The following is an 8,396-nucleotide window of genomic DNA, read 5'->3' as shown; positions in this document are numbered from 1 at the left end:
GCGACGTTAGAATGATCGCCGAGACTGATACACACTCCGATGCATTCAGATTGATTCAGGGTGAATGCTATATGGTATATTGAATGGCCATGTACATTAGTGTTGTCAGGAAGTCGTCTCACAACACGCATGCTCTGAAAGCATCCTTTGAATATAACATAATAGTCATATTTGTTTGGTAGGAGACGAATAACATTTAAAACGTGAGGAGTCAATATGTCCACTGTGTTCGGGGTATATGTTACATATGTATTGATTTAGACCAAATTTTGAATAGGGTCGATCCCTCAAAAACAGTACAGGTCCTTGCTGATTAACGGTTAAAAGAGCACTTCCAATGGACTAAACCATCACTGGAAGATTACACAGAATAATTCAGGTTGTAGTGAACTCTTTCATCAAGTGTTAAAACTGATCTCGTTCTACAAGGGAAAATGATGACACGGATGCGTTGATCCCATTTCAGCATTTCAGATGTAATTGCGTCTTCGTATTTATTAAATCCTTTAGTGTGAAAGACGTGGTTTTCCTAAGTTGAGAAAAGTGATATTTTCATTGTTGTGAACATAACACTTTGACGGAACGATTGTCAAACAAGAGTTACCTCCCCTCAAACTGTCTCTTTTTATTTTTACCTTTTCACATTGGTTGCACATTGGTAAGGCAAAATAACAGATAGTCATTTATGGAGTTTACATGGAGTATTCTTCGCTTCTTGTCGATGGTAATTCTCATGAAAATGTTTCTTTTTAAACTGTAAATGTCTCATTTAACTCGTTAATCGAGACAATCGTTTCGCGAAGAGCCATTTTTGTGACCAGCGTGTATTCTTTCACACCCAAAAGCGGCCTCGTAGTTTTCAAGAATATTTGTTCTTAAAGTTGATTTTGTATATAATCATATCTATATGTATGATACAGAATTTTCGTGACCCTAAATATTTTTTATTACTTTTGTTTATATTTTCTAAGGTTTTACAAACACGAAACTTTTTAAGTCGCAAATACAAGGGGTGGTGAACCGTTCCTGTGTGTTAGGAAGGGAGAGTTTACGTTTCAAGGTTTTACTTTAGCAATGAAATAATTCCATTTTCCAGTAGACAACTTTTCAGAAAGTATATAATAAGTAGGATATTCCATGTGTTTCGTGATTTTTCTCTCATCTCGTGACTCGTGAAAATAGATTTTACTCGAAACACGGTGGAATATATATGGTACTAAATTTGTACATCGGTGCGCGGTATACTTACATACATGTGGAAGCGAATATGTACATTTTAACTGGTACACATTGAGATAACAATCAACGCCATTAATAAATATACACACATTCATCATAATAAAAAATATTTCGCATTTATTTCTGTATGGACAATCCACTTTTGATATATACTGAACCGCAAAAGAAACGTCACCTCAAGTAACATTGCATTAAAAGTTGTCATTTAAATATCTGGGTAATTTTTGTCAAAGTTTAACATTACCTTGTCCAGAAAATGAAATTTGATGATAAAAACACAAAGCAGATGGCAATAAAACCGATAGCCCAAACGCATCACGGCAACGGCCATGATAACCCGATGCACGTGAGTTCCGTGCAAATTAAATGCACACGCGTTCCCACATTTCTTGCCCTTTAAAAATCCACCCAGATCGGATAACATTCATTCGTTATTGAATTGCTACCACATGCCATGAATGACAAGAAATCAGCGACACCAAGTCCTTGCACGATTGCAAGCTGGACAAACCGCCCGGCCAATGCATTTCAAGTCCACGTAAGGACCATATACAGGCTCCAGCAACGGTACCAGACCACCAACACTACAGATGACCGACCACGGGGTGGAGGACCAAGGGTCACCACTGACGTCAGGATCGTCAGATTGTGCGACAGCATCTTCAAGATCGCTTTGTTACTGCTGCGGAAACTGCTCGACAGGCCATGGGGTCACACACGCGACATATTAGTGCGGACACCGTGCGTCGACGATTGACGAGCAGACACCTCCACTGTCACAGGCCACAACGAGGACCCATTCTGACATCACGTCATCGCCGGGACCGCCTTCAGTGGGCAACACAGCACCAGCATAGGCGCACAGAGGTCTTGCACAGAGGGTCGGCCCTGTGGTCTTCTGGAACATCGGTCCAGGGAGAGGCAATGATGTCACAGCAGCTCGGTACATTGATCAAGTCTTGAGACCACACGCCATACCTCATTTGGTACGTCGCCGCAACCACGAATTTCAGCAGGATAACGCCCGTGCCCACACTGCGAGAGCACAATAGACTTCCTCAAGCAGAATGGCATCAGAACCATGCAGTGGCCTGCCCTCTGTCCCGATTTAAATCCCATTGAGCACCTGTGGGACGAGATACAAAGACGGCTGAATGACGTCCGACAGCTGCAGCTGAACTGCGTCAGGCGTTTCTCAAAGTGTGGGCGCAAGTGCCTATGGTCTTCATCAACCGCCTCATCCATTCCATCATGTATCGACGTTGTGCGGCAGTCATCAATGGCAGTCATCAATGCACATGGCGGACTTGTGATACCATTTTTCAGAGACTAGTGTTGTGTTTCACTTTAGGAACATTTGACACTTTAATTTCAACCTTGATGATCAGTTTTGCCAAGTTTCATCTTTTTAATATATTCTCAAAGTATGTTTACAGTGTTTGGACAAATAAGGTTTCTCATATATCTATCTATGGTGACGTTTCTTTTGCGGTTCAGTATATTTACAAAACTTACCAAAAAAAGTAATGCCTGATATTGACAATTCATGAGATAGATAAATTTGTCTACAGTTGGATATTATCAAAAATAGTTGGGTAATAAAGATTTTTCGGAGATCCTGTAATTCATTACAACATAATACAAAGTGAAATTCATCCCCAATGGCAGTGTTACGAAGTGAGCACAGTCTGTCATTTCTATATACATTATTCCATCTTCCAGTTTCAATTGCTAGCCTGTGATTTGTTGTTCTTAACTGAGTCAACCAAGTTCGGAGATTGTAGGGTAGTGATAATAAATATGGTTCTAAAATGAGATATTTAAATAGTAAATAAGTATCCGCTTTCGAAGAACCCTTCTCGGTTCACGCTCTCTGTGTCCGCGCCGTCCTTTTGTCGAACGGCAACAGCTGATGGATATTTAGACTGACATTTAGTCCCAGAAATAAACATATCTTATTCAAAAATATAAATCTCCAAAATTAAAAAGATATAATCCAAATTGAGTCCTGAACGATCCAAATCTCTTTAGACGTGAGTTCGGCTCCTTTCTCAATTTTATTCTTTAGGGGGTGGGAGAGAGACTAGTGGATATTTCTTAAGGGGCATTCAGACGGTACAACTTGTTGTACCGTCTGAATGCCCCTTTAGCCTCATCCGCATTGTTCTCGCTGCAATCATCAACCCAAACGCTATGCCACACTGCTGTATTCTTCCTGCCCGGCTGGGATACAGGACAGGTTTTTTTTACACCAAGCCTTTCTGCGGGGAATATGTCTTGGTGGAGGACTTGGTAGACACCTTCCACGATTATTTTGTCTTCGATGGTTACTTCGAGGATGGTGATGATGCAGCAACGCCTTCCCACGTTGTTCGTAGAATGATGAAAGACGAGTGGTAGACATCGGCACAGTCTGTGCATCGAAATGTGATCGTCCAGAGCTCTGTTCGGCCGAGATAACACCGTGTTTGCGGGTCACGACTGTCATGGCCTGGTCGCATCTCATGCAGCGTACGTGGCGGCGGGGTCGAGTTCATGCTTCAAAATACGTTACCAAATCTTACCAACGTGATTACGACCTGATTAGAATTAACGCATATTCGAAATTAAAAAAAAATATATTTTGGGAGTGATTTAAGCCAAAACACGTGTGCAAGTATATCTAGGCTGAAAAATATCAGTTGTACACGGATCCGGGTACGGTTTACCTGACAACTGGTTAGGACGGCTGACCGTGAAGTGGACGTCTGTTGAAAATCTAGGGACTTTTTGGAGTGAAGTTAGGAAAGCTGCAGTAATATTGGCTATGATGTAATATAGGCAGGGTATTCAATGGAATTCTCCCTTTTGTAGAAATTAAACTAGGGCATCTACACTTATCTGTATCAGTATCCGTACATTTTGAGCACGTGTCCCGCACCCGTATTTCTTTCGATCCCAAGCCGATTTCTGCGGATACAGATAGTCCTGAAATGGAATAGCCCCTGTAGTGACGTCACGTTATATTGTGAACCCCGTGGAATTCCATTATCACGTGGCAAGTAAGTAAGACCATGTCGAAGGCAAACAATAAAAGCTAAAATTGTATATTCATGACATCGTTGTCCATCGAATTCAGCTGCTTTACCAGCTGATGATATTCGCCGCGCTCGTTCCTTTTCATAAAAATGTCGTGTACCCACCATCGTCTCTTGTTTTCAACCATTTTTGTCTCATAATATCTACCAAAGACGTATATACATTTATACACGTCTTTGTCTCATTAATATTAACTCATGTGGATACGTGTGGAAATAACTACGCACAAGTATAAACGTAAATATTAGGGCGAAAAAAAGCGGACATGTGTAATCCCGGCTTTAGAGGTTGATCATTGTGGTGAAACCCAGAACAGGGTCTCTGTCAAAACGTAATGAAAGCATTTGCACAAACCATGGACACCAAATACCACCCATGTACAAAACAAACCAGGAAGTCTATTTTTCTGAAAGTGTATAAGCCACCGCCACACCCTCATTATACAAGTCCCCGCATTGTATACCCTTTTATCACCACCGACCGACTGCTCCAATTGCAGACCTCTATCCACCACACTCCAGTGGTGGTGCAATAGGTCATGAAGCAATTGTAATATTTGGCCAGCTTGTGAACACGAGACACAGTTAGTTTGCAAAATCATAGCTGGTTCAAGGTGACTAATAATTCGGTTATCTACACGTCTAGCTCCCCTTGTAACTTGGGCACACCCCGTGGAGTTCCGGGTTAGAGTAGGTTCCTTAGTAACCTGTCGGTCGTGAGAGGCGATTAAATGGATTGGAGTTCAGGCTCGGTGACTTTGATGACAAACTATTTGTACCCGACTGCCCGCACAATTGCTGGCAATCACTACATAATTCGGTACAAGCGTAACCGGAGTGGTTTTGGTGAATGACTCAAGCAAACGCAGGTTGATTTACAGATGCCAGTTGTTAGAATTAAATAGACGGAGGCCCAAGTGTATGACACTGTGCCCTATGATATCCATCATGTGATATGCCGGGACACATCTCTGGTATTAGACGAAATCGTTTCTGCGATGAACTGAGAACTTGCTTCAATGCAGAGTCAAATACAAGTGTCAATTGAAACTGACCAGTCCCATAATTCAACCTGTCATTGAAAGTTAGGGACTGGGGCTAGACAATAGAGACCAGAGAAGCAATAGAGAAGGCAAGCGCAAGGGTGACTGTGCTATTGTAATGGTGAAGCAGGTGAGATTGGGTGGTTGAACAAGGACTGAGACTTAGGCTACACAAAGTCTTTGATGATATATACATAATTACATACCACTACACAAGCTCGAATATGTACAGGCCGCCACACCACACCCACAGGAATTCTAACATGGTGGTTCGAAGATACCCTGACGTGGTTCTTGGTTTGTTTGCCTGCAATCTCATTAAATCCAGAGACCATGAAATAATTTGTATGGTCTCTGTTAAAACCAAATTTTAGTGCTCGCTACTGCTGCACAAGGTGAGGTGAAGTGAAATGGGGTTTAATGTCGCGTCCAAGATCATTGCACTTATATAGCGACGTGCATGCATGTGTATGTGTGTGTGGCTGCTTGTACTTGTCCGGACTGATGCCGATTTATAGTGCCAGCACACTGAGATACCATGCCGCAGGTTAACATGAATACCCCACTCAGACACAGTATACTGACTCCGAGCCGACCAGTCCTTGTTTTAGCCCCTTAATGCCGAGCGCCAGACAGGGTAACAACAAGTACCATCTTTTAACGTATTTTGGTATGACGCGGCCGGGGATTGAACCCCGGTCCTTCCGCTCTCCGGGCGGACGCTCTACCACTGGACCACGGAGGCGGTCTACCGCTGCACAAAGGTCTGATGACATCCCATTACAGGTCACGTCAGAACGACCTTTCATCTCACACATCTGATCCGGGCGTCGCTCAAACGAGATGGCGAAAGTGAAGGTCCGAATGTGTTTTTTCAACCATGAAACCTTCGACAAGGTTAACACGGGGCCGAACTACAGTTATATTACGAGCTGTACCACTGATCCCGAATGCTAGACATCGTCTATCCCGAATGCTAGACATCGTCTATCCCTCGCTTCAATGGGATAAACATTTGAAAGGAAAGAGACTTTTGCATAGGCCGTGTGATGTACCACCTAACAATCTGGGCCATAGACATTCGAGTATTTTCTTTTGTTCTTTCTTCCAATTTTGGGGGAATCTTTTTCAAGAAACATTTTCAAAGCGTAGTCTGGTATGGAAGTCGTTATTTTTAGTAACTAGTACCATTAAACTCGAGAAGGTTGCTGTCTGATTGGCTGATGTCGTTTTCATGTTGGTCATTTCATTGGTCGGCCAAAGTTCGAGAAAGGTCGTTCTGAGGTGTCATGAAGCAGGTGATGTCCAGTATGATTACAATGAGATTGGTCTCCCTGTAACTCTTAAATATAAACGTCAGAAAATAACAAGTCTCGATTATCCAGGTTCCATTGGACGCAAAAGTTAAACTAGTGGTGAAAATAATATGAATCGATCACTGAAAACCAGTGATGAAACCTGGTGTTCACGAAAAGCTAAGCATGTCCTGCACCCGCTCCTCACACAATATAGGAGATGTGTCATTGTAGTTTCCAGTAAAGATACTGGCATTTTCCACTTCAAGCTGTTCTTGAAAGGTCATAATGATATGAGAATTAGATTGTGATTTACCAGCTGACAGACATACTTTTATAATTTAATCGAGCATTAATTTATTTGGCAAATTAGGAGATACACATACTGTGTTTTCAAAGTAGTGCCAGGTTACCTGTAGAATTAACAGCGTTAAATTGAATTTGGAACCGAACGCACAGCGTCATTTTGACAGAGAAGATATTACATTAAATAGATATGACTCACAGTTATATATAAAAAGAAACACAAAATTACAAGTTTTCTGTTATCCGTGATGCTTGAAATCTTTGTAGAAACACTTCATCCTTTAAGTATTGTAGTAGCCACTACTTTACATTTTGTAACCTAGAATTGTACACTTAATTATTTAATAATGCCTACCGAAAATGACTTAAAGAGAAGTACTATTCTATAAATACATGTATTAGTTTCCCTGGTCAAGCAGCTGTCAAATTGGGGTTGTGCCCAGGTTTGATAACCTATGACTGATCAGAATCGAGTAATTTCCAAATTCATTGCAGAGTATGTTATTTACTTTCCAGTATGTTTGGGCCTTTTAGCCCTTTACAAACAATATGGTGACATATAAGATCATAACTAAACTAAGTGGATTCTCACTTGAGGAGTCTGTGTAGAGTTGTCTCCCTTTATGCAGGCCTGAAACCAATGATCATGGGTTCTACATTCTGTTACGACTGTGGGTTCAAATCCCGGTTCAACCAAATTATGTTTCTAGGTTTGTCAACACCCACCACGCACACAATGAAGGAGATGTGTCGTTTAGGTTTCCAATAAAATTACATCAAAGACCTGCATCACCTCTATGCTTTCCTCCCTGTGATATAACTGAAACACTTTTCAAAAGCAGCGTGAAACCTATGTTCACAGTAAGAAAGGTACTCAACTCTAGTTGTATTTCAAACAGCAAGCAAATATAGATTTACAAGGATGTGTCTCAAACTAAAACAAGACAATCGTCAGGAAAATATTTATTGATGCATTCTCCACACACCACTTTCATTCACCGAGAGACAGGGACACACAACATATGACATAAGTAGTACGATGTACAGCTGACATTCAGTATATAGATGCAGTAGGAGGTGATGGAAGAAATGTGTGCTGTTTGTTACAATGACTGATGATTATTTCAATAACTGGAGCATATACTGCCTTTCCACATAAGCCTCATGTTCCCGAGGCAAGGGAGTTAACTGACCATGGGCGGATACAGTTTCTTTGTAAAGGGGGGTGCACAATTAAGATCTATTTATTGTCTTTGGTGGTAATTTATACAGAAATATAAAAAAATTCGAAATGAAAAGGGGGGGCGGTGCTCGTTTGGCAAGGGTGGAAACTGGACTTTTACAGTCAGTTAACTCCCTTGCCTCGGAAAGATGCATTAGCCTTAAAAGTTGACTTTTCAGTGGTATTCACAGTTTATGATAAAACAAGAGCGTAC

Source organism: Haliotis rufescens, unplaced genomic scaffold (assembly GCF_023055435.1).
Source record: "Haliotis rufescens isolate VD_foot unplaced genomic scaffold, xgHalRufe1.0.p SCAF_19, whole genome shotgun sequence".
NCBI classification, from domain to species: domain Eukaryota; kingdom Metazoa; phylum Mollusca; class Gastropoda; order Lepetellida; family Haliotidae; genus Haliotis; species Haliotis rufescens.
Note: the sequence above shows the minus strand (reverse complement) of the source record.